The sequence below is a fragment of the Numida meleagris genome, chromosome 2, assembly GCF_002078875.1.
Source record: "Numida meleagris isolate 19003 breed g44 Domestic line chromosome 2, NumMel1.0, whole genome shotgun sequence".
Lineage (NCBI taxonomy): Eukaryota > Metazoa > Chordata > Aves > Galliformes > Numididae > Numida > Numida meleagris.
This window is the reverse complement of record NC_034410.1, coordinates 102395643-102421789: the sequence shown is the minus strand read 5'-3', so window position 1 is coordinate 102421789 and position 26147 is coordinate 102395643. Positions and strand designations below refer to the sequence as shown.

The 26147-nt window shown below is 40.0% G+C and overlaps 1 protein-coding gene across 8 annotated transcripts in view; it reads left to right on the top strand.

The window, feature by feature from the left end:
- The window catches only part of ZNF521 (zinc finger protein 521), a 230577-nt gene that overhangs the window by 68280 nt on the left and 136150 nt on the right, over nt 1–26147 (top strand). The gene's annotated exons all lie outside the window — the stretch shown is intronic.

Sequence of the window (26147 nt, the reverse complement as noted above, 5' to 3'; positions counted from 1 at the left end):
CCGTGATTTTCTTATAGATCTTTCCTTTGTCTTACCTTTTATCATATAGTTTATGCTCCTGTGTTTTACTTGGGATGGCCATTTGGCCAAAATAAGTCTAAAACTGTGTCATATAAGCTTTCTGTTTCCTTTCTCTCTCTTGTTCCCCTTCCACATTTGCTGTAAAATATGTGTGTATTCTGTGACAGTGTTATCATGGATTATATACTGTAATGACCCTGTAGATGATAACGTTTATCACCATATGAAAATACCACTGTACTGTTTTGTATCCAAAAGGTGAGAAACAGTGAGGTTTCATAGTTACATGTATTTTGAGAGGCTTACTTCAGAAGAGCTTATGTAACTATTTTTTTTAACGTAATAAAAAGAATTTCAGCCTATTTTCACTGAAGAAAGAAGAGAGCTAATTTTTTAGATTTGGCCAATTTGGCATTTATCAAGGGCAGTATGAATAGTAAGGGAGTATAACTCATTATTCTTTCATAATTGTCTCATTTGATAAAGGAAATGCATGGTGAGCAGTAAGAAATAGAATGCACTGGTTTCTTATTTCTAAGGATGGAAAAGCAGAAAAATTGAAATGGAGCTAACTTTGCCCACTATAAAATCACCAAATGCAAGAACTGAGCAGAAAGTGGAGTTTAAGTAGTAGGTACATAATTAATACATTTATGTTTGTGCTGCAGATGCATGTAATTTTATATATAACTGAGTGAAAATACTAAAACTCGTTTTCTCTTTTCCCTTTTTGTGCACATACAGTACATTAAATTTAAAGAGCCATACTCCATTAGCTGCTAAGATTCACAATTGTGTCTAGAACACTGAAAGTAGCTCTTGCAATGATAATTGTAAAATGTCAAGTAATCGCAAACAGGTTCACATTTAGTATAATGATTAGATAACTAGGGAAAAAACAGCTATTATGTGTTCCTGGACCACAGTAGAGGCAGAAAGCAAGAAAAGTATGTGGTTTGACTGCATATTATTAAAAATGTAACACTTCATATTTACTTTGCACTTAAAATTTTGAATGATCTGACTAACAGAAACAGACAATCTAATACAAATGGTTTGGAATACATTAAAAATGTATGCAAGACAAATCGCTATTTTATAATCGTTCGGCAATGTAGTAAATTTGCACTGCAGGTTGATTCATAACAAATTTGCATAACATTTATGTGGGGTTTTCATTGTACTAATACGGTTCTTTCAGCCACTTTTTATGTGTTCTACCATTTTATTATGTACCTTTAGGGGGTACTTCAAAAAAAGAGAAAGTGGGGGCTGGGAGTTAGTGGGAAGAATATGACAGAGTTTTAAGATGAAGGTTTGTAATCACAGAAATGAAAAGCTAAGAGAAAAAAAAAGACTGGAAAGGGTGTATAACTTAAAATTGAGTGAGTGGAGGAGAAAAACATGTATTCTGTGCTCCCACATGAATTATATAGTATTCACTCCATTATTTAGGAGGGCATGACGAGAAAGATGGGTATCAAGAGTGCATAGACCAAAGGGGCTTCTGTGAACAGCTATGTTAAATGAAGGTGCTTGTTAATATGCCTGGATTTGCATATGCTTTGTATCCTTTCCTAAATATTCTGGGGCCAAATCAATGTTTACGCTGTATATTTTGCCTTTTAATGTTGTAGCTTATAATTCTCTTAATTTCTTTCAATTCAGAAGACCAATTTGGAAAAGGAAGGGTGAATTTGCTTTGAGGAGGAAATAGGAAATACAGGGGAGTGAGGAGAGAAAAGGCATTAAAGAGTATTGGGAACGGATCCAATTGGGAGAGGTCTGGTTTGGCATTTCTTTCACCATCTCACTGCTGCTGTGCAAAGACAGTAGTTGATTGAATAAGAATCCATGTAAGTCCCAGTTGTGAAATCTGTCTGTGAGGAAAAGAGATTTACCAGTATGCTCTTATTTGCTTTCCAGTAACTTCTGGATGTCCCCTCATGATGGTCTCCCTGCCCAACTCCCCAGTCTTTCTCTCTTTTCTGCATTCATCTTTCTTACTGTATCACCCACACAAAGTAGACAAAGAATAAATGTCTGCAGAAGATCATAATCACAGATTTCATACTGTTTTATTATCAGCATCATTACTTAAAATCAGTTTTCTATTTTCACGTAGCTGGTATAAATATTTATTGCTTGCATTACTTGAATTTCAATGATCTAAGACAAAGTTTAAGAGTTAAAAAATAAACTAACAGACCTGGACAATGCTCTAGAGCATGTGTTTTTGAACTGTTTTTGAGTAGGAGGATGATAATGGTTGCCTATCTATGTAGCCCATATGCAGCAATAAATGAATGATGAATTGTTGTTCCTTTATGTAACAGAATGTATAAATTCTTTTGGAGGACAGCAACAGAATTCCTCTGTTATGAGGTGCAAGTTCAGTAATTTTCTCTAGATATTCTGCAGTGCCTTAACTGTGCCTTCCAGGCAGCTCCGCTGCCTGTAGCTTGTTCTCTGTTTGCTTACATTTCCTGGTGGGTATGCTGAATGCAAGTTGTGATGCCTGGATGGATAGGCTGGAGTCCATCTGCCAAAGAAAGTCATAAAACTATGTTTGTTAGTGAAATGCAAGCTTTTTCAGCATCCTAAATGTAGAGAATGGGTTTTGATTTAGCATGTCCTTCACTTTTCTTACTTTGTCTCTCCTGTACTTTGGAAAGAGGAAACACATTTCTCAAAACAAAGAGGTCAGCACCCATGAAGTTCAGGTTCTGAACATTACCAAGGTTAAAAATAAAGTCAGAGGCATGCAGGAGATATAGCATTTGGGAACTCTTCATTTCTCCTTGCTGAGTGTGAAGGCAGCAGTCTTCTGCTTAATAGAAAGCTTGGTGTGAAGCACGTAGAAATCTTTCTTTGGATTGCACTCTACACTTTGATTTTTGGGACAATAAATGTAAACGTAAATGTAAAAAAAATGATGATTATGTGAGTGTCATTTACTGTAGGTGGAGGAAGCTGAGAGTACAAGGAAGTAAATGCATTTGTTCATTTGTGCAGAGAACTCTGGTGAGCTTCATGACACTGAAGTTAACATAGCTGTGAGTAAGCTTCTCTGCCATTGCCTTGAACTTAATGTTTTACAGAACGACATATAGACACCAGGAGGAGGTACTGTTTATCCTTTGTGTATTCTGAGCAAATACACAGAGTAACTTGTTCAGTCAGGTTCAAGTCATTGTAAAGAAGATCAGCGAATTTTATGTCTGAAACTGAGATGCCCTCCCCACCGGCAGTGCAGCCTGTTGTAGTTTGTTGTTCACTGACACACTGTCTGCTCCAGTTTTACTTGGCTACCTGTCATCTGAGCTTCTCCTGGAACCTTATCATTTCCCTACTTCTGGCAGGGTTTAGCTGAGGGTGTAGGTGTTCCAGGGATTGGGAAGGATGGCAGGTAAAATCTTAGGGATGCTGTTCAGGTGGGAGTGAGCTCTCCCAGCTTTAGAACCAGACACTTCCAGAAAACAAGAACAGAGATGGAGAGTCCGGTGAAGTGCCTGGATCTGTCTCGCATCAATAATAACCGGAGGTCTGAGTCAACTTGCTTAGATTTGGCACGCAACTTTTCTCTGGATATCTCTAGTGGCATTAAATTTCACCCGACCAACCTAGCTCTTTTGCTGACCTGAGGAAGTGTGTCACAGGCACATTTTATTCTCTTGGCACAGCATTTTAGCTAAGAGAGGAAGCGTTGCAGCGCATGTTGTATAGAGACCTGCAGGAGATGTGTGGCTGAGCTCGGAAATCAGCTCGAGCCCCTTTTGTTTCACTCGCAGGGTTGCTGTCAGCTGGCAGAACAAATGCTTGGCCTGGACAGCGGCCGGAGCCAGGTGCGCCCTCAAGCTTCACGTGTAATTAAAAAGGCTAAAATTTCTGTCATTTTTCTCAAAATGTTTTTTAAAATAGAAGACAGCAGGTACCACATAGCAAGGATTGATTGTTTGCCTTTTCTATATCTTATAGGAAAAAAAAAAATCAATGGCAACATTCTGCACATTGTAATTTCCCTGGCTGTGCCTCACTTGGAGGATCACAGTTTAGTAACCAATCACAGCTTAGTAACCATATATAAAATGATTTTTCAGCCAAAATGAGAAAACTAAATGACACAGTTTGTGAGTTAGGTCAGAAATCTGTCATTTGAATGTAAAATGCCCCTATAATATTTCTTTCTCTTTTTTTTTTTTTGCTGAGGTGCCTTTCTGTGCTGTTATTACTGACTTTCTTGTATGAGAGCAAAATCAGAAGGAGAGTGTGCCCATTTCTCTCTGGGCATGTAAAATTCTCCTAATCTCTCCCTTTCTCCAACTCATAAAAATCTCTTTTTTTCTTTCCCGAAACTATTTTTATAATACAACTCATTAGAGGAGGTTTCCATGTCTATTAAAACTGTACACACTCGAAGCTGCTGTATAATCATAAATAAAGTAGGTAATGATGATGAGGCTGGGGTAAGTTAGCATTTTTAGCTGGTACCAAAGTTGTGTTCTCTTGCCTGTGCTACGTGACTGTAATAATCAGTTTACTCTTAGGACTAAGATCATTAACCACTGCAGAACTCTTTGTAAGTGAAATGTGCTGTAAGGGAAACTGCTTGTTTGAGAACAAACTGAGCAAAACTGATGCTGAGTGTGATAAGACTTGCCAGATTGCCAGCCTATAATAAATGGTTCAAGAAAATGTTTGTGCAACTCTGTAGTAGCAATAGGACGTTTTTTTCCAGCACTTTTGTCATATTCTTTATTCTAAGTTTTGGCTACTGTCATTTTTAAATAGGTCATTGCCTAGTTCCAGTTGTAGTATGAATTTTTCCACTTTGAACATTCGACTCCAATTTGGATTGTGTGTTTTTTTGCAGTTGCAGGCTGTATACTTCTTCATTCAGAGGAAAAAATAGAGTGAAGAGTGGGAGAGATATAATTTATTGATTTTTTTTCAGTATATGTAGAAAACCTTGTGCAATGAATGCATAATTTTTGTGAATTGGATTCTGAAATCATAAATAAAATGTTAATTTGTAGACATGTTTAGTTGTGAAGCAGATGGAAAAATAGAAATGTGCTGGAAAAGTAGGTATTTGCTGAAGCTAATGAAGTTAATTGGTCTCATTTGGCTACACTATTTTCCCAAAACCCCCGAAGACTGGGCTTCTTAATTCTTTAATTAAAAATGAGTAAGGTATGCTAATATTATAACCTTTATTTTTTTTTCTAGCTTTCTATATACATGCATCTTATTAATAGAACCACCCTTAGCAGTCCAGTATTAGTAAGCACATTAGTAACTATGAATTTCTAGGGAAAGTGACAACATTATGAAAAAATAATTAAAAATCTAGCAAGCCACGAGTTAATATGTGCTTTTAAGCCCTAATCATTATTTCCTTTTCCTGTTTCTGTGTGATTACAAAGAAAGGATCTGTTTTTCCCCAATTTGGAAGGAAGTTGAAGTATACAGAACAGCTTAGGTGGTGGAAAATTTTAATTATTAGAAGTATGTCAATTAATTTTGATTAGCTACGTTACAGGCTAAATCTACAGTGAAATGCTAAGAACATATGAATTAAAATACCAGTGAATTGATCCACAACACGATGAGACCCCTTAAACTGTTACGTTGTTGTTGTTGTTTAAAATAGGAGGAAAATATTTTAAACTAGATATTCTCTTCCTTCTTATATGGGTATTGAAAAAGAAAGTCAGTGCCCATGCTTTGTGGTGACACTGGTACTGGCAGCATGTGCTGCTAGGTGTGCAGTTCTGCTGGGGACTCGGGAGTCCTCAGCGCCATGCTGCCTCTGTCTTCGTTCCCTATGAAGTTTTTGGTATTTGGATGATTGAGTTTGAGCAACTGCTTAGGGTTTCAAAGGATTTGGATAATGTTACGCTGTAGGGTTGGAAATCTCTTTGAATAGTATGTTGCAAAGGGACAAAGACATAGTTTCAGTGCATTTATTAGGGCCCTGCTGTAGAAGCGAGGAACAATAAACCATCTTTTTTAAGTTAAGAGATCTTGGAACAGGCCGCTCTAATAAATCCTGGGTTTTAGAAGTAAGGTACGTGCTGCAGTGCTGAAGTTGTTTGTTCATCTGGAATGTATTAGGATCTTGATTAATACGAAGACATCTGCAATTTTACGTAAGAAACAGAGCGGGCAGTCTGGCAATTGCAAATGGAAATTGGGAGAGAAGAGCCAAACCTATACAAAGTCGCTGTCTAGTCCTCGGTGCCACTGATGTTGATACTGACAATTATTACAGTGGTTAAAAATATACATTCTGCTAAAATGTTTCAATATGAAGGGCTCAGCAGCCAATTTTACAAGAACCACACATCTTTCAAAACTGGTAGCTTTTCAGACAGCTCTATAAAGCAAAAAGCAGTCTTTGTGTGCTTAATCTGATCTCCCAGGTCTCACACTGGTGGCTGACAGTAGTAACGTTTTTGAAGTTAAAGAATTTACACAGATACAAGACCAGTGTAAGGTAATATCAAGAATCAGCCTGTATCTCTCCAAAATGCAACAGCATAATCTTCTTTACAGAAGTAGGATGCCAGTCAGAGACAGATCTTCCGTAGGAATGGTAATTGTATCTTAAATTTAAGGATTAAAATATTGAACAAGCAAACTGGACTAAAAAAAAAAATTACAAAGCCCTGGGGGAAAAAAAAAAAAAAAAAAAAAAAAAGAGGAACTGCAGCAAAAAATGTTAAGTCAGGGTGATGACTGAATGAAAGCCTGGGAATTTTGGGGGGATTTGTTTTCTTAAATAGAGCACTTAGCTATGCAAATACATAATTTGGTGGAGAAAATAGAACTGTTGTCAGCAGAGTTTCGTACAAATTGGTTCCGTGTTAGATTGGGAGGGCCAACAAGCAAAGCATTAGTAGATTAATTTCAGGAAGTCACATGCATTGTTAGTAATCCATAAAAGGGCAAATTCTGAACAATTGAAAGTCTCACTCCAAAAAAAATGTTGATAGTGTGACTGAAATAATAGATCAGCACTTCTTTCAGTAGAAAAGGGCAAGTTAATTCTTGCCAGAACGGTTGGGAATACAGAAAATTTTCAGTGCATAGTGCTAAAAACTTGAGCAAAGCAACTTGATCCTCTTGGCACTGAGAGTCTTCAGTCAACCTGTAGAGAATGGTGAAAAGATGAGAGGAGCTACAGAGACACATCTGAAAGTTTTCTTGAGTCAGCAATAAAGCAAGACTTCAGTAAGTTCGTAAAATGGAGAGGACACAGGAATCATTCCGATCATTTTGCAAGCCATCTATCTCCCTTTCATGACTCCATCAATATTTGTGGCAACTCTTAATAAGGAAATGTAGGATTAGCGAAACAATGGATGTTGGTTAGCCTTTGAGGCAGTTACATCTGGAAGTGAGGAGCCATGCCATATGATCATGCAGCTCTTTACAAACCATCTGCAAGTACTTCTTGGACCTATGACAGGGCCATTCAGTGAAGTTAAGAAGTTGATCTTACTATACCTGAGCACAGTGAGACTTCACATCCAGCAGTATAAGGAGCCTCTGTGGAGCTTCTTTTAGCTGAACTGTTGGAGAAATAGAGTTTTGCTGTTAGTGTTACCAGAAATATTGTTCTTGTGTCTGTGTTTCCTACATGGTACTGCTGGAGCAGCTGAGAGAACACCTCTTTATGTGAAGCAGTTGCATCCTGTGAGCTGCCTCCAGCCTGTATGTGCCCCCAGTAGGGGCAGAATGGGAGGAGCTCAGTTCCCATGTGGAGCTTGCACCTTCAAAGCTCATCTGCAGGCTTGTACATCTGCTTGTCTTACAGCCTTTTGTGGATAAGTGGCTTGAGAAATAGCTGCATGTGTCTTCTTTATCTAGAATTAGTTACAATGTAATTTACACCTCAGGATCTTCAAGGGAATTTGTGCAAGAAAGCAAATCTTTCTTATGGGATATGCCTTTATATATGTATAAAAATATACAAGATGTTATTTTTCATTTATATGCCAGCTTTTCAGATGGTCACTTCAAAATGCAGTTTGTATGTGCAAGTTAGTGGGTAGGTATTCATATTTGGTTTTAAAAAGTTCCATAAAGATAGTCATTAGTTTAAATTAAAATCACAGAGTGCTTTGGATGAATAAATGTACTTAGCTGTGGAAAGAAGGACATTCCTAAGATACAAAGACTTTTTTAAACATAACTTACCAAAGAGAAGGAACTGTCACAGTGGCATATAAACAGGACAGATGGAGATAGCCCCTCGAGGCTATGGGACTTGAGTTAATAAACTTTGAAAACTTACAGTATTTTTTGTTTTGTATTTTCCTCATGAACCCAAGTAATATAGCTCATTTGTTTTGAATATTACCACTGGACTCAGAGGCAATAAGTTTGGTTTTCTTAAATCCTGCATCTAACCAGATCCAGACCAAACCTAAAATTCCAGTCCAATTAAAGCTAGTAGTGAGATTCCATTGGCTTCAGTAAAGCCAGAACTTTATTTTAAGATTGTGGATTTTAGTGTATTGCATTATTTGGTAACACAAGTCAAATGAAACAACTTTGTGTTCATAAGATTGGCCAACTCTTTTTCTACTGGTCTCTGTATCTGCTGTATGTGCCCACTAATATTTTGTTGACACAAGCAACTCACTAGAAGTTCTCTCAGTGTGTTCAGTACATCAGAAGTACATCATGCCTACCGCACACAGAATATTACCTTTGAGATAAACAGCTTGATGCTATATATGGGGAAGAGGAGGCATGTAGCTGAGCTTGCTACACCTCGCAGAATCACAGAATCAGAGTATTTCAGGAGCTGGAAGGGACCTCAAGATGTCATCAAAAGCAGGTGCTCTACAATAGGTCGCACAGGTAGGCATCAAGACGAGTCTTTAATATCTCCATAGAAGAAGACTGCACAACCCCTCTGGGCAACCTGTTCCAGTGCTCTGTCACCCCTCCTGTGAATAAGTTCTTCTGCATGTTTGTGTGGAACTTCCTATGTTCAAGTTTTAGGCCATTGCTCCTTGTTCTATCGCTACACACCACCGAGGAGAGCCTGGCCTCATCCATTTGCCTCCCACCTCCCTTTAAATATTTATAAACATTTATCAGATCCCCTCTCAGTCTTTTTTTCTCCAGGCTGAACGGACCCAGGTTACTCAGCCTTTACTCACATGGGAGATGCTCCAGGCCCTTTATCATTTTCTTGGCCTTTGCTGGGCTCCTTCTAGGAGATCTCTGGTTTTTTTTGAACTGGGGAGCCCAGAACTGGATACAGTATTCTAAATGTGGCCTCACCAGGGCAGAGTAGAGGAGGAGGATCACTTCCCTCGACCTGCTGGCCACATTCTTGTTAATGCACCCTAGGATCCCATTGGCCTTCTTGGCCACAAGGGCACACTGCTGGCTCATGGCCAACCTGCTGTCCATTAGGACCCCAAGGTTCTTCTCCGCAGAGCTCCTCTCCAGCAGGTCATCCCCTAACCTGCACTGGTGCATGCAGATATTCCTCCCCAGGTGCAAGACAAACATCAGTGTTAAATTCTTCACCAAATGTAAGTAGGTGCTTGTGATCAAGTTAAGCTGGCATTACAGATTCTTTTTGCCTCATATAGAATAATCTGAGCTGATGCAAACCTCCTCTTTGGCAGAACACACATTTCCACTTGTGAAGAAAGTCTGCAAATGAAACGGTCTCAGTGGCAGTTATTTTGTATCAACTAGAGACAGAGATCTGGAAATTTTCTGTGGAAATGAAGTGGTCCAATGTAGGGATGGTAATCTTGGACTAAAGTAGCAGACACTAGAGCCAAGGAACAAAAGCCAGGCATTTATGTAGAAAAACCAGGGAGAGTGCAACCTTTCTGCAGCCATCCCGCTTTTTAAGTAGCAGACTTGGTATTGTACCACTGCCTTTTAAAATCCAGGCTCCTGACTGAATAAAACCGAGAAAACAGATCCTGCTGTAATAAAAACACATGTAAAATTCCTGGAAATGTTTCCTGTTACAGGCTGCCTGCTTAGTGCAGACTGCCTGCACACTGATAGAAAGTCAGCGATTGTTTGCTCTGATACTGTTCATATCCCTTTTTTATGAGGAAGCTGAAGATCAGACCAGAAGGTTATCCGTCACCTTTGCAGCCACATTAGGATCAGAAAGAATAAAAAACCTAATTGTCTTGATTGTATTTCAGATTGTTTTGATTGGGTTTATGCCTGTGGGTTTATGCCCATGACATAAGAAACCACAAAATACTTGTTTTATTTATTTATTTATTTTTCCTTTCACGGTAGAAGCTAGAGCAGAGCTTTTGCTTTGGAGTTGATAGAGAATGGTTCAAATAATGTCCTGCAGGCTGGATCTAGTCCACAGCATGATTCTGCCTGGATTGACATTTTTTGAAGTGACCCTGTGTTGGGACTATAGTTTGGCAGGTACAGGGTATGCTGGCTCCTTGTGATGCTCAGGATGCTCCTAGGGCACCCTTCATCCCCAGCTCACAGCTCCTCAGGCTGCCTCTGTGTCCGTGTTGGAGATGAAGGCTCTTTATCCAGTAAGTCTGGAGCCAGGCCTGGGAAAGTGCCCCAAAACTGGCATCTAGAGCATTTAAATGGTTGGACCATCTTGGCAAATGGGCAATACCTTATTCCAAGAGGAATATTTACTTTTTTCAACAAGAGAGTCTTCTGTTATATCTCCTTCTCTGTCTTTTTCTGGGACACGAGAGACCAGGGGAACTCCAGGTTGCAGTTCCATTACACAATACATGGTATTTTTATTTGGTCTGCTCTGAGTTGTGCCTGCTGATAGGAAGTCTGCAGTACGTTTTCAGGCATGTAATTCATCTTGAAAGTAGACACGTTTTAGAAGAGTAAATCTGGTTGTAGCACAAAACATACAAGACTAAGGAGAAAGGGGAGAAAAAATACTTTGATGATATACATTGAGAGGCTGCCTACTAATGGGCTTGAAGTAAAGAAGACAGGAAGCTTTTTGGGATGTGGAGACGCATTTTCAGGCTAGTACAGGGTACAAGCCAGGAGCATTATTGACCAACATCATGATGTTCTTTCCCCAGCAAGAAGGGCCTTGGTTCCCCATTCCAGTGAAGAATTTCCAACTAATGCGAACAGTTTGCTTATTTATCTTGGATGCAGACCATTCTGCAGTCATCTGAGATGGACTACTGTAATGTGCTCCTAATTGGTTCCCTTGAAATTGATCTGGAGCCTCTTTGGGGTGGAAAGCTAATATATTAAAATATAGAGTCCAGAGCGTGTAGCTGTTCAAATTTTAATCCTCCAGTTCCTGGGTAAAAGCCTCGCGCTCCATGTCCCTGCCTGGCAGTAGCTCACAGTTGGCCATGGCTGTCTTCCTCTCCCTGGGCTGAGGCAGACGCGGGCCGAAGGCAAGTCTTTCTTGTCCTCGGTTGTGCAGCTCCCTGCCAGAGCCCCTTGCTGGCTGCCTTTAAGGCAAGCTGCAAGCCCTGTTTATTTCAGTTGGCCTATCCATGACTGTTTTATGGGCTCCCTACCTTTGTTTTTGCATCTGCTACCCTTTTGTTTTTCTCTTTACTCTAAGTAGTCAGGAATTGAGTCTTTTGGGGCTGGCAGGTCCCTTTTGAATTCTGTGTGTATAGCATATTGTAACATGCTATTAGATTTTGCTTTCTACTTTTACTGTTTTGCATTTGGCTCTTTATGCTGCTTGGCTTGCAATTGGTGCTTTGGAAAAGATCAAATAAATATATAATCGTGTCAAATCTAATTTTGTCTAAGAGAGTTAAACCCAGTATCCAAATATAGAAGAGTGTGTTTATGGTGAAACTTAGTACTGAGAGAATTAGAAAGAAAGCTCCAATTAGAAAGAAAGCTGATGCCATGCCGTTTGCAATGCCATGTTTTCTTTAAAAGAAAACTTCCACTGTAATTAGCAGGAAAGTGCAGCCTAACGGGCAGTGCATTACCTAACACAGAGCCCGCTATTCAGTCCTAGGAATAGATCATGCTTTTATATGCTCCTCTGGAGACTGCCGGTACTGTGAAGTCCAGTATCAGCAAAACAGAAGTCAAAACATGCGCGCAGTCAGGAAATCTTGTACAATGGATGATAAATAATGATTTGCTTCATTGGCCACTTCAGGAGGAAGTGTGTGAATGTAATCGTGGAATACAATGGCCTCTGCTTCTGCCGTCAAATACTTGGAATGAGTTGTCTGTCATCCACCCGCACAGAAGGATTCAACTGTTACATACACACATGAACCCATGTAGATTATGTTGTTACTTGCATTATGATGGCTACCAAGGGATCAACAAAAGTTTGGGTATTTGTTCTAGAAACTGCCTAGGAATCAGCAAAAAGATGTGCTTTACCTCAGGTTGAGTTAAGTCTGATAGTGTTGACCAGGGGACTGGAACAAACAAGTAGGAGGAAGAGGAAGCAGCAGCAAAGTGTGATGTGAGAAGCAAGGGTCTGAGTTCAAATATTGTCATCTGAAAATGGTTTTTGGGCACAAATACAGAGGAGTGAACTCAGAGGTAAGATTCTAACGCTTTGCTGAGCATTGGGAATCCAGGAAGTTACATATCATCCATCCAAGGAAGTTCCACTTGTAAAACATTGTACGAGTCCAAGACATTCAGGGCAGCTTGGTTCTGCAAAACAATAAAATTATTAATCACTCGACTAACTCACATTAATCAGTGCAGCCTAGTAGCAAAGTTATTAATCAGTTTGATGATCTGAGCAATCTTGCAAAGAAATGAGCCTACTTGGAATTTTGAAAGTGAGAAAAAGAGTGTAAAACAAAATGACTGGAAATGATGCGAAAGCTCTTCCAAACCTACATTATCTCTCACCTCACTGTTTCACCCATCTCCAACGAGACCAAAAACTTGTGTGCAGGCTAGAGTTGAGAATGTAATTTATTAATTCTGTGTGTATGAGAAAAATGAAACTCTGCTTCCTGCACAAAAACACACAGAGGAAAATAAAGGTAGAAGTGAGAGAGAAAAGGGACAGTGAGTATTTGTTTATTGCGATTGAGGGAGGTTGTAAAAGATATCAGTGAGTACAGAGACACCACAGTGCCCCATGCAGAAATTAAAATGTAATCAGTAAACACATTTTAAGGCATAAGGGAAGATGGGGCAAGGGTCTTTGAGACCTCAAGAAGCCTCAGACGATTATAGTGGAAAACCTGGGGTGTAAAGTGCAGCTGTCCTCTAAAATGAGGAAGAATAAAACACAGAGTAGTCAACAAAGTTTGACCAGTATACTTTGGTTCTGGAAATGATAAATAATAATAGCTAGTGGCAGCTGAGTGCTTTATGACAAGAACAAGATGACAGTAACTACCTTGTCCCAGATGAAGAACAAAATCTATTTTTTGTAGATACAAGGATGGCTAATCGAAAACTTGTGAGCATCCACAATTCAGGAATACGGAGAAGGGCCTTTTTGTTAGCAGCTAATGGCCTGTCCAGTCACTCAGAATGCACACTGGCTGTGCGCTCTCTCTAAGGAGCGGAAGGCTTGGCTGTCTTCAAATGTTGGTACCTTTTGTGGCTCAGCAGAGCTGGAACTTTCAGAACCTAAGGAAAAGGTTCTGCCTTGGACAGGCCACCGCTTTCTATAGCAGGTTGATGACACAGGCTATTGAGTCCTTACAGAGAATTGTTTGTCTTCTGGTTTTAGATGGCTTTAATTCCTCCAAATTGCTCCTTGAATAATAGGAAAAAGGCAATTTGAATTTCAGTGACAGATTGGACATAACAGGTTGCAACTATTAGGTCTAATTTTACCATACTGAGAAATAAAATTGCCTAAACATAAACATCGATCACTGATGCAGTAAATTAATTTGTACAGAAAAAGTAGTTTAACTGCAGTGCACATTAAACATAGAAAATTTTCAAAATTACAGCTCTCTGAATTAATTTGTACACTTGTTTACTTGTTAAAAGCAAAGCGTAACTTCTTTTTCTTTTTTTTTTCTTCCTCATTGTGACTTCAAGTTGTGAAAAGCAACAACAGTCATTCAGGTTGTCCAGACAAGAACAGAGACGGCTCTGCAGCTGTGGTTGTAACCTAAGTTCTTTTTTTTGGTTGTTGTCTCTGAACACATTAATAGAATTACTAAAGACCTCTTTGAAATATTGTTTCATTCTAGCGGGCAAATTCAGCATTTTAATCGGCCTGAGTTATGTTTTGTTAAGAATTGGTGGTGTGAAGTAATTAAAAAATTTTACGATTTGGTTCAGCAATGAGTTTACATTCAAGTGTGTCCTCAGGCTTATTTAAACTGTTGAAATCTTCCAAAGTGTTTCATAAAAAATGTCACATGCATCGTCTTATTTCTCCTGCCATATCTTTTCCAAAAATCTGCACATACTACTAGCCCGAATTTTAATATGGTGCCTGGAGACTTAACATAGATGCTGGCCAACTTTTCTTCGTTCTGGCAACTGCTATTCATGATATGTTTACTGTTTTATAAAATGAAAAAGAACATGTTTTTCTTATTTTAAGCCACAGCTATAACACCAGTGTTTATGTGCAATCACAAATGCATATAGAAGCATTATAAAGGTAGCCCGAGTCACAGTGGAACAGGATCCGCCAATGTGGCATATTTTGATGGTATCTGGTGTCTACTGTTTTCAAGGACAGTAGTTCAGTTCAAACACAATTCTGATAAGTGGCAGGTTTTCATGTCTTTAATGCCCTGACAAGGGCATCACTCTCAAGAGAGGGAGGTGAAACCATTTGGATAAGAATTTCTTCCCCTCTCCTTTGTGCTGACACACCAAGATAATGGACAATTAATAGCGAACCTTCTCTGCGGGGAAAGTCTAGGGTTATCACTAATACAAAAGTGCTCATGAAGTGTTTGGACACGAAGGGGAGACAGGAAAAATAAGCATAAAAAGTACAGTGCAGTTCCAGCGCAAGGCTTAATGCGCAGTTACAGGTTTTTTTCACCTGAAATTATGGTGAATGATTTGTCAGTAGTAGCAGCTGTAACTTTTTAGACCTGGTTCACTGCTCTTGACATCAAGCAAAGGACGAGAGGAATCTTGCCATTTATATCCTTTCTGGTGGTAAGTGAGAAGGCTGGCTGCTATTTCCCAGAGATACCACCTGGCAGAGCTGGCTGCTCTTAGTTACTATGTGTGTCTTATTGTAAAGTTTACCACAGCAGGATATGGAGGACAGGTCTAAACAAACTGCTTCTTCACCTTGGCTTCTGCTCCCCAAACAACCTTTTAGGTTCACCTTCAGCCTCATTGTTCCCATTTGTATCATATGGGGATTGCTTTCCTTTTCTGGCCCTCAGCATGCACACTTCCCTGTGCTCAGGGGGAAGGCTGCTTACTGCATGGCAAGTCTGTGCAGCCCACAGTTTTTGCTTTGCTGTGCAATCCCAGCAACACAGTCGCTCCCAGAACAGACAGCTGCCCCTAAGTCACCTGGAGAAGGAGTTGCTGGAGGTTGAAAGTCAACAGACAAACTGCTTTGGGGATTATTATGGCAGCTGCTTATGCATTGTACCTCTGCACCAGATCTAGTGATTGATGCTGTGATTGTGTGCCTCTGTTGTCCAAGTAAACAGAGCAAAGACATACAGCGTTTCCTGAAGTTAGACAAACCAAAGATTAGTCTAAACTGAGCGTGGAACAGGTTAACTGATCTTTCTCTACCCTAAGCTTTCATTTGTCCCTAGCAGCACTGAGCTGTCAATATAGCGTACAGCTACTGATAAGTATGGGTTCTCCTCAGCCTGGAGAGATCTGTCTGATAAGATAAGATGGCCTTAAAAAAGAGAGAGAGAGAGAGAGAAAGTAAGTTAACTGCTTTGACTGCAAAATACCCCCTGGTAGCCAGAGATAAGACACCTTGAGCTGCTCAGAAGACCTTAGACGGGATGTAAATGAAGCCAATAGGAAAAAAAAATCATTTCAAATCCAGCCACTATTCTGCTCTACTCTTATTTCCAGCCCTGACAGCAGAAGGCTTAATTTACTGTTATTTCACACCGAGCTTCCATTCTACACTGAGGAAGCTACAAAGGGTTGTTTTAGATATATGCTTTAACAAAGCAGAGATCTCAAGTTCTGGAGAGGCCTCTATTTCAGACAGTTCATCATGAGTTTCAGCAGGCTTTGTTGAATGGAAATTATACAGAGAGGAAGGAAAACGCCGCCTTCTGCAAAGAATCTCTCCATCTTAAGTAAATCTTATAAATAAATTGCCCAGATAAGCCTTTATTAACATTAAAGAACTGAATGAAGCATATGTATTTTAAATGCAACCCTCACTTTGCAAAATTCCACAAAGACGGACTGGTGACCCACAAGATAGGAAGGCAGGTGGTAGGTGTGATATTTACAGGTGACAACTTTATAGTAGCATTTGGTCTTGTGACTGTTCTCAACTGGGAAATTCATCATATCCCACTTACAGGCTAGAGCACCTATTATTCAGTGAAAGCCACATATGCTTACCTGTGCCTATTGCATGCTGAGAGAGGGCTGTATTGCCTGGCACTGCAGTTTGCCTACAGTGAATCACAAAATCATTAAGGTTGGAAAAGACCGCTAAGATTGCCTAGTCCAACCCACCAGAGAAAGGGTATCAGAGACATCCTGCCCCAAGGTGACAGTACTGCCCAAGAGTAAGCATTTGTGGGCCATTCTGAGCACCAACTTAGTTTAAAAACCAAGGTTACCTTTGCTCGAGGACGTCACTTCGAACAGCTGTGCGGCACATCTGCACTAACAGCCAGAGCTGGGAAAAAAAAACAAAAGGAGCCTGAAATGGGATGTAAGCAAACTGTAAGAAGCTAAATAGAAATAGTTATCCAAAAACAACCTCTCTGGGTCCTCCCCAGTTTGGTCAGTGCCTTTTTCTTAATCAAAAATTTCTCAGGTATCTGTGGCTTGGCAGCCTCTGCGAACCACCCTAGATTGAGCATCTGGGTGCCCATCACCTTTGATCAGCCTGCTGCTAAGCCCAGGGCACAGCGGACACTTACAGTAGAAAGTGCTGCATTCTTGGCTTCCCTATATAGGGGCCAAATAGTTCGAGTACTAAATGGCACGAGGCCTAGATTCATTCCCTCAGCATCCTGGGGGGATTCAAAGCCCCGTTTCCTGCCTCTAAGCAGAAGGTCCTCAGATCTGCAAGGGTCTCTTCCCATGGAAGCTGGGCTCACTGGAGCAAAGAGCACCATATTCATAGGGCTGGTAGAAGCACATTTGAGAAAGGACTGTTAACCTACTGCGAATTATACTCGTTTAGTGCAAGGGCTCTTGCAGTCTGGAGCTTGTGCTTAGGTTTATTTTTATTTTTCATCCAGCCACTCTTTTATGTATAAAGAGCCCAGTCCTCCCCTTTCCCAGCTGCGTGCCCAAGCTGCGAGGTTGCAGACCTTTTCCTGCTTCCCCTCGGGGCCCCATGAATTCTGCTTTCTTTGCTTCTTAGGCTCCTGGAGACACCCAAGTCCCTTTGCAGATCTAGGTCCAGGAGTTTTCACCTGTGTAAATAAGACCGCCACCACATCTCTGTCATTTGAAGAAATAAGCAGTTCTGTGTTTATTTACTGTATTTCATTCTAGCACACTGTAAAATAACACCGCTATGTTTTTGAAAGTGTTAAGTGACAGCCTTGCTTTCACTTGATCTCCATTCCCTTTTACTTTCCATTTCCTATAAAAAATGTTGCAATCTCTTTCCCTGGGTTTCTTTCAGATGTGATTATTTATTCCTTTCTTTCTTCTCACCTCACATTCCTTTCATTTTGTTTCCCACCGGTTGCCTTCCTTTTTTTTCCTTTGTCCTACTTTAGCCCCCATCCAAAATGTATCTTGCTGCTGTATTTCTGGTCTTGAGGCAATGAAGCAATGAATTGGGATGGTTGAAATAGAGGCACAGGTGGGAGGGACAGGCGCAGGCTGAGTGTGAGGTGCACCCCCCGCAATCCCTGCAGACTTTCATGATTAAACTCTAGATTAACGGAAAGAAGGACGATATTCAAATGAGAACCCAAGGTGGTGCTTGGCATCTCACGGGTTTCTGCCTGCAAATGCTGCTCAGGGGCTCCATCTTTTGTCTGAGCCTCCAGCTACGGTGGTTTTGACAGGCTGCCCATCTCCCCTCAGGGCCTGGGGGCTGGGTGGAAATGGGGGCTTGGAAGGCAGCTTTGAAGCGGGGGCTCGGTCAGCTTTTATGGTGTGAGCCTCTGGATCATTTGATTTTGGAAAGGAAGGAAAGAAAAGAACACATTGCTGACTTCGGACACATTCCTTACATTGTGACCTGTGAAAGAAAGCAGCAGCCAACTCGTTTTAATACCTGCATGCCATTACAGAGTTACCTTTTTTGACCAAAACCGTGGTATAGGGTTTCTGAGGCTTTTGTATACTTCTGCAGCTTTCAGAAGGAGCTGCAGTTCAGGGGAAAATTGGAAGGATGGAGTTTCTTGGTCTTGTTGGTGGGGGAGTGCATGACCCACTGAAAGCAGAATGCATGAGAAATTACTGGTGTCCACTGAGGAGCCTGAACTCTTGTCCTCTAGTCGTGCGTTCCTCTTAATAAGCAGCACAAATACTGTTATCAGCACATATTATAATGATTATTTTCTACCACAGTACTGATTAACTGAATCCTTACTTTTGGTACACGAGGTTGTTAACATACAGGTTTTTAGGAAACCACTATTATGTGCATGTTTGCTAGAATATTTGAATGGGTTTTTTGCTCTCCCATTATCTTGATTCTAAATGTAATTATTCTCAGGGTGATTTTTCCTGACCCTAGCTTCAGATGGAACAAGCCTGGTGGTCTCTGACTCATACCGTACAAACAAACAAACAACTACTAAGAGAAACAGCAACTTAACAGCGGAAGAAATACAGTGTAAATGTGTTTGTCACATTTAAGCAGTGGACAAATGAGCTAATTTGAATCGCTTAGTGCTTGTACAGTCACAACAAAACAACCCCTGTAAATTAATTGTGTGACATGCGATTCCCAATTATGTAAAGCAGTATAATAAGCTTTGAGGATGGTGACTGTCATTAGTTATATGTAGAGGACTGTGGAAAATTACTTATTCTTTCTCTTTGCCTTGAGAGGCACAAAGTACAGGCTTCCTCAGACAAATGGAGGGTAGGTAGCTCTGTGTTCCCCGAGTTGCAAATTGGGTTTTGCGTATGATCTAAAAGGTGAAGCAAAGTGTGAACCGCTTACATTTTCTTTAATTTGGCTGTAGAAGATGGAATTCAATGGGCTCCGTCTGTTCAAATGAACTTTAAGCAACAACCAAGGAAAACATTTACGCTCCTCTTTACATATGTAATAGTAATATATCTTGCAAAGAAGACATAATGGAACTGGATGCTTAGGTTACCTTAGGAGAGCGATACAGGAATGTTAACTACTTGTCTAAGCACTAAAGGCATTTTATTAAAGCAAGCAGGTTTTTCCTGTGAGGTATTAAAGCATCTTATTTGCTGTTTCTAGGAGCTGCCTTTCTTATGAAATTTAACATGGGGAACCTCCGTATAGGCTGTCTCAGTTTTGTTGATCAGGAACCCCTGCATGTTCTTGCCCCAGTAATCCAACTGTTAATGCATTTAATTGGTGTTCCCAAAGTAGTTTTGAAAAATTGATAGATTTTAAAAACATCTGTAAATTATAAATAATTTTTAAAGTTCACGTTTCTCTTTTGAATGCCCATTACAGAGTATTACTTTTCAAGCCATTTAATAAGTTATGAGACAAATGAGGGAGTTTAATGTGGGGTCACTGATGTGAAAAAAAACGTGATGGTTATGTTAAAGTTGCAGTTTTTCCAAAACTGTGTATCTTTCTATAGGAAAAAAAAAAAAGGAGAATATAATATAATCATATATATTTTATTTAGAGCTACTTTAAGGGTGAGTATTCTCTGCAAATTCTATTAAAATCTTCAAAATCATAGTTTCTTTTAGTGACATGTATGTTAGGAGATTGCCAAAGCCATGTTAATGCCTAAATGCTATCCTTTGATCTTCTTGTTACATAGATATATTCCTCACACAGCACTATATTGTTTTATTTCAGTAATATCCAACCTCTTCATTTACTATTTGTTCACACCTGCATATTCCCTTAAGATTGCTTATCTCATTTTCAAGGTAGCCCTGTAGACAATTAGTGGTGATAGTAATATAAAATGTGTCCAGCACTAAAACCTGAAACAGCCATTACAAGTAAACTATATGATATATAATAACCACTCCACTCAATTACCTGCACAAAAATGCAAAGATTTAAAGCTGTGGAGATCTCTCATACATCCAGTTAACTGACCTACCTACCTGCTGCTTAGTCCTTCCTTTCGTACAATGGGATCTATCTTGTAGTTTGTTATTGAGTAAACTGGCAAAGCTGTGCATTTATGTATGTTGTCCATTCAGACATTTCAATATGTGTATGAGCGCAGCTGCATGTATGCGGTTTTGTATGAACAGCTCTTTGGCTGGTGGAGAGAAAACAAGTAGCAGCTACACCACAATTCAGTGCATATGCGTGCATATGTATTCATCATTCTAATGCATGGGAAAGTATGTATTATTGGATGTGTTTATGTTCTGCTGCTTGATATAGTTGATTAGTCATTTTTAATATCTATTCCCCTCCTGCATATCCATTGTTAAGAAATTTGTCCCTTGCTATGTGGTACTTCAGATGGAGTCCTGTAGGATGGCAGTGTGACCAGTCAGCCATTATCGCTAGCTGGGCAAACCATTAGAAGGTTTCTGTTGAACTCCAAGCTGAGAGGTGTCAATCAACTGGATGGCTGTGCTTTCTCCTTGGCTGTGTCCATCAGCTTCAGCTTTTTGCCAGCTCAGTGTTTCAGAGTGGAGGAAAAAGGATTTTTCTTGCAGGGTGGCTCAGACCTGGGAGATACGAAGTCTGCTTCCTCCCTTGCACAGATTACATTTGTAACCTGAGGCAAACTGCTCCAGCTTTTCTGTGCCCCAGTTACATGAGCAGCAAAACAGGGAAAACAGAGAACTACTTTTTATAGGATATTGAGAATATTAATTAATTCATATTTGTAAACTCTGTCAGAGGAATGTTATATATTATGATGCATAAAGATTTGCTGACATTTTCTTTAGGAAGGTGACCATTTGTCTAGAGGCAGCAAAAATATGTTTAAATCATACAGAAAAATAAGGCACGATAAAGCAAGTGCCTGAAGCGTATTCCAACCAAAACGTGCCTATGTCGTAAACCTTCCTGGTGACTAAATAACGTTTTTCTGAAGCGGTACTGTTAATTCAGTCAGCAACACTAGGGAAAAGATCACATTTAAGACTTCACGACTACTGAGGTTGGCACATGAGCGGCTGGCTGTGAACTCCACAGAGGTGCTTTTGTGCTTGGATGCTCCCCCTTCTTCCCTCCCCCTTCCATGGGATAACTCCTTCTGGTATTACTTCACTTTTCTGTTAGTGAGCACTTTCCCCCATAAATATGACTGAACAGGTGTTACTCTGCTACTAACTGAGTTTCCAGCTGTCCTCCTCCAGCACAGACCAGGCAAAATCTGTTGTTTAGTCCTATTAGGCAGACTAGAACTATCAAGCCTGAGATGGAGGTCTTCCTTGCAGGATACGGTAGTTTTGTTGCCAGAAGATGGTCAGGAAGGCCTGGCTGGCTAACAAAGACAGTCCTTCAGCTGCTGGGTGTAGTTCCAGTTTTGCATCCCCTTTGGCAGCAACACAGAGACTGCTGCAGTGTGGCCAGCCAGCAAAATTAGGAAATAAGGACCTCTTTTATTTACTCAGGCTGCTGAATCATGGGCATTTCTGTCTGCTTGGAGAAAAGTCAGGCAGCTCTACTTTCCACTGGAAGTCTCAGGAGTGCTTGGTACTTTCATCTCAGAGTGTTCGCACACTTGTTTTAATGTGCTTTATGGAAATGGTGAAACTCAGCAAGTACAGTTGGTGGAGAAAAACATCTGCACTAACTATTCACACACATTTGCATCTTTAAATAGACTTTTAGGACTTTCAGCTGATTTCCAGCAAAGTTTTTCGGTTGTGAGTGCTAGAGCTTTCTTAGAGGCAGTGAGTGTGAAGTGACTGGTTCCAAAAATTAAAAATTTACATGGACATGTTAAGTGCATCACACTGAAACTCAGAATACTTGCCATGACACAGAAAAAGCATTTACAGTAAGTAGCACTTACTGAGTGGCGAAGGATAAAGAATAGGTCGATAGAGAAAATATATTTTAAAACTCAATAAACACTCTGAGGCATACCTGGAGCCCTCCCCTGCCCCCAGATGGATGTATGCCACTCCTGGGGACTTGTATGTATGCATCTGAATTTCATCCAGAGTATTTGAAAACAGCTTGTGATAACATTTAAAGTTGGTATTTGTAATGTTGACATAGCTCAGTGGGTAGGTGTCTGCTGATTTATATGCACATGGATGTATGCAGAGTAGCAACAAACTGTTCGTGTTTTCTATCAGAGTGACTGGCAAAAAGGGGTTGGAAGTCTTTTATCTCATCGGTGAGACAAGCTTCACTCCCAGCATAAAGTCGGGTCTGTGTGAAGTTGCCCTTGGGAGGGCAGGAGTGGGGTCCCCCCTCTGAGCCTAGAGCCTGTCGCTGCTCACCAAATGTCACCTCATGAACACAGCCTCAGCACATGGTGGCACATGGTGGACTGCAGCCATTTGGAAATCAGTGGTTGCCTGTGGTGCAGCATCCTCATGGGGAAGGGGTTAGATCCGCTGTCCTCGGATCCATTTCTAGACAGCCCCTCAGCTCACATGTGAGCATGGGGAATGTTGTGAGTCCATACTACACATCATTCCTCACACTCACCTTGGAGTCCACACGGCAGAAACCAATCTGCAGCAAGACATTTCCTTCATTAACAGAAGCAAGGACCCTTCACAGATTGTCACTGGCCTGCAGGCTCTGCTGCAAGCCCTTAATGTGAGTGCACACTGAAGCCCTTCTTCTGGGGCAGCAGCTGCCTGGGGGTAGGCCGGGAAGCCTTGCCGGCCTCCCCGTGACACTTGTGCACAGGAAAATCCTGTTGTCCTCTGCAGTGTGCAGTGCGGGGTTCCCCAGGCCTGGCTGGGAGGAAGTGGTTCCTCAGGAGCGCAGAAAGGGCAGATTTTCAAATTTCAAGCAACGTAAATGGACGTTAAGCTAGTGGTTTGCTCTTTTCCTTTTTGCACTAAGAAAAATACTGTGCAGGATTAATATGGGCTTGGATTAAACACCCCAACATCAGCGTGTCATGCAGAAACACTTGTGTTTGCTGGCTGGAAAGTAAGGACCAGCTCTGTGCTGTAATAACACTATTCCCCCTCCACTATTTTTTTTCTAACCTTGTGTGAAAGCTAAAGGAGAGAACCTAAGCAAACGAGGAGAACTGGATGGGGGAAAGGTTGCCCAGAAGAGGTTTTGGAGTCTGGATGTTGCTTGTCCTGTGGTCATGCTCAGCACTTGATCCCAGCCCAGCTGCCAGTCTGATGTCCTCTGATGTCCTACTGGGGCTCACAAGCCAAAGGGAATAGTTGTGTAAGAGGAAAAACCAGGCAGGCAGGGGACACAAGAAGAAAGTGATTTACTACCATGTCAGTGATAATGCACCATTTATAACGCTCACTATATATTCCTCTAAACATTTATACAATAATACATCATTTTTGAATGGGATATACATTTTAATACTAAAGTTGGTTACAAAATATGTGTCCTAGGCAGTTGCAGGCTATTTTTCTTTGCTCAGTTGCTTGACATAAATTTCTGTTTATCATCTGGCAATGTCCATATGTCAGAAATATATTTGATTTTTAAAGGACAAAAGCTTTTCCACTTAAGAAACCTGGCTGAAATTGCTCATTTGAAATAAAATGTAACGAAAGTTAACATTTTTTTTCTGTGAGTAATTTTTCCAATGCTATGATCATTTCCAATTTTAGAGTCAAACCCAGCAATTTGAAAGGGCAGTACACAGATCTGCATCAAAAGTCTCCCATGAATATTCCAGTCATTAATGTACCAACTTGAAAACTCAGCTGTCCGGTATCATTTAGTATGTATGACAGTAAGTAATGTTGCTTTAGTACACTGCAAAGCATTTTACTAGATAACAGTACTTTCGTTGGAGGAAAGGAATTTTAATTTAGGTTGGGTTTTCTTGGTTTTTTGTTGTTGTTGTTGTTGTTGTTGTTGTTGTTGTTGTTGTTGTTTTGTTTTTTTTCTTAACAAGACAGGCACCTTTGCTTTCAGTTCAAGTTTGGGGTGCTTGAGTTTCCTTTCTTATTTAACTATAACTAGTGCAGATTCATACATAGATAAATGCAGATATATACTGGGGTACATATCCTTACGTATGTCCTTATATGTGTGCATGCATGAAAAAGGTGAGTGTACTTTGTGAACCTCCTTCAAGAGGTAAACAAAAGGGTAAAAAACATGTAATTTCAGCTTACGCTGAAAAGAATTGTGTCAGTGGGCAAGGATCCAGGAATGGTGTTTGGTTGTTTTCTCAGAGTTCGATGGTTACCATCTGGCATTGATAGGGAGATGGTGTTGTCATCAGTTTCTAGATGCAGGAAAGAAACGAATACTCATCTGTTTCCTGTGGATAAGCAAGAGGCTGATCATCTAGTAAAATCTTGTTACCTTAAAGAAAACAGGCTTGGAATTTGTTTACATAATATTGGCCAGCTCCAACTTCTATGTTAGTGTAGCAGTTTCTTTGAGAGAAGGATGGAGATGGGAAGAAACAGCGTTTTTCAAGAGTACCCTAAGAAAGACGTTTTTCTACATCTACAAGGTTTATCTTGTCTTTTTCTGCTCTATTACTGTAATTAATTTTACTTTTAAAAGGAAGAAAACCACCAAGCGTTACCCATGGAATGGAATAAAAGGATTATTTGATTTAGAGTGGTCTTTCAAGCATTCTCATGAGTTGTAGTCATTGTAGCATTGTTGTTTATGCTTAAAACAAAAGGTGTAAAAATGGTAGAGCACACCTGGTAAAAAAAAAAAATTATGACTTGCCCTGTGTAAAGGTGAGATTATATCATGGATAACTGGTTTAGTTTATCATCTGTCTGGCATTCCTGTTTTGTCTTTTCCTTGTTACACATAAATCTTTCAGCTTTTATCGTAATTGTTTATCATTTTTCCTGTTTCCAGTTTTCCACAAGTTGCTTTGTCTGTGATCACCTCACAGTACAGGTTCTCCTAGACAAAGGAAGTTCAGCTGGCTGAGGCTTTTGCAAAAAGGAAGAAATGGTGGGCAACCTCTTGAACTTGAAAAAGGAAAAAAAAAATGCTGTTCACATCTAACCCTTGTGAAACTTTCTAATTTTCCTTCATCTTGGCTGTTGGTTTGTTAGTTTGTTTTGAACATTTAATGATCTAGCTGCCAGCTTTCAGGAACTGAATTGCAGTTATTGGAGAAATCTGGTTGCACATTATTAGGGAAAACATTACTGTTTATACTGTTGTCCTGTTCCTTCCTTGTAATTTTTTGTATTACTGTTTAGAATAACACCCAAGTCTCTCTCAGTAATAGCCTACAGTCAAAATCAACTTCAAGGGAAAAAAAAAACTGAGACAAAGCAAAGGGAATTTTTTTAATAAATATTAGGAGTGTGGATTGACTATATTAATTTTAGATAATTTCTGTAGTATTTTCTCCTTTCCTTTGACTCTTCAGATGCTCACATACATAACATGCAAATCATTTTCCAGTGGATACAAAAGAAACATTAAATATATTAAAATCTGCATTTTAATAAATGTGTCAGTGTATAATACATATCCTGCAACTGAGAAAAAATGATAAAAAAGCAATAAAAAGGTAATATAGGCATAGAACTATTTAATAACTTTTAATGTTTTACAGTCTGATAAAAATAAATGTGGTCTTGAAGCTGTTTGATACAGGTGTAAGAAATACCCTAGTCTGAGTTGAATACATTTTAGCTATTTAGGAGTAGCAGATCTGTGTTGTTCATGTGTATCTGATATCTCCTTTGACCTGTAGGGATTAAGCTTGTGGACGTGTTTCTTTTTC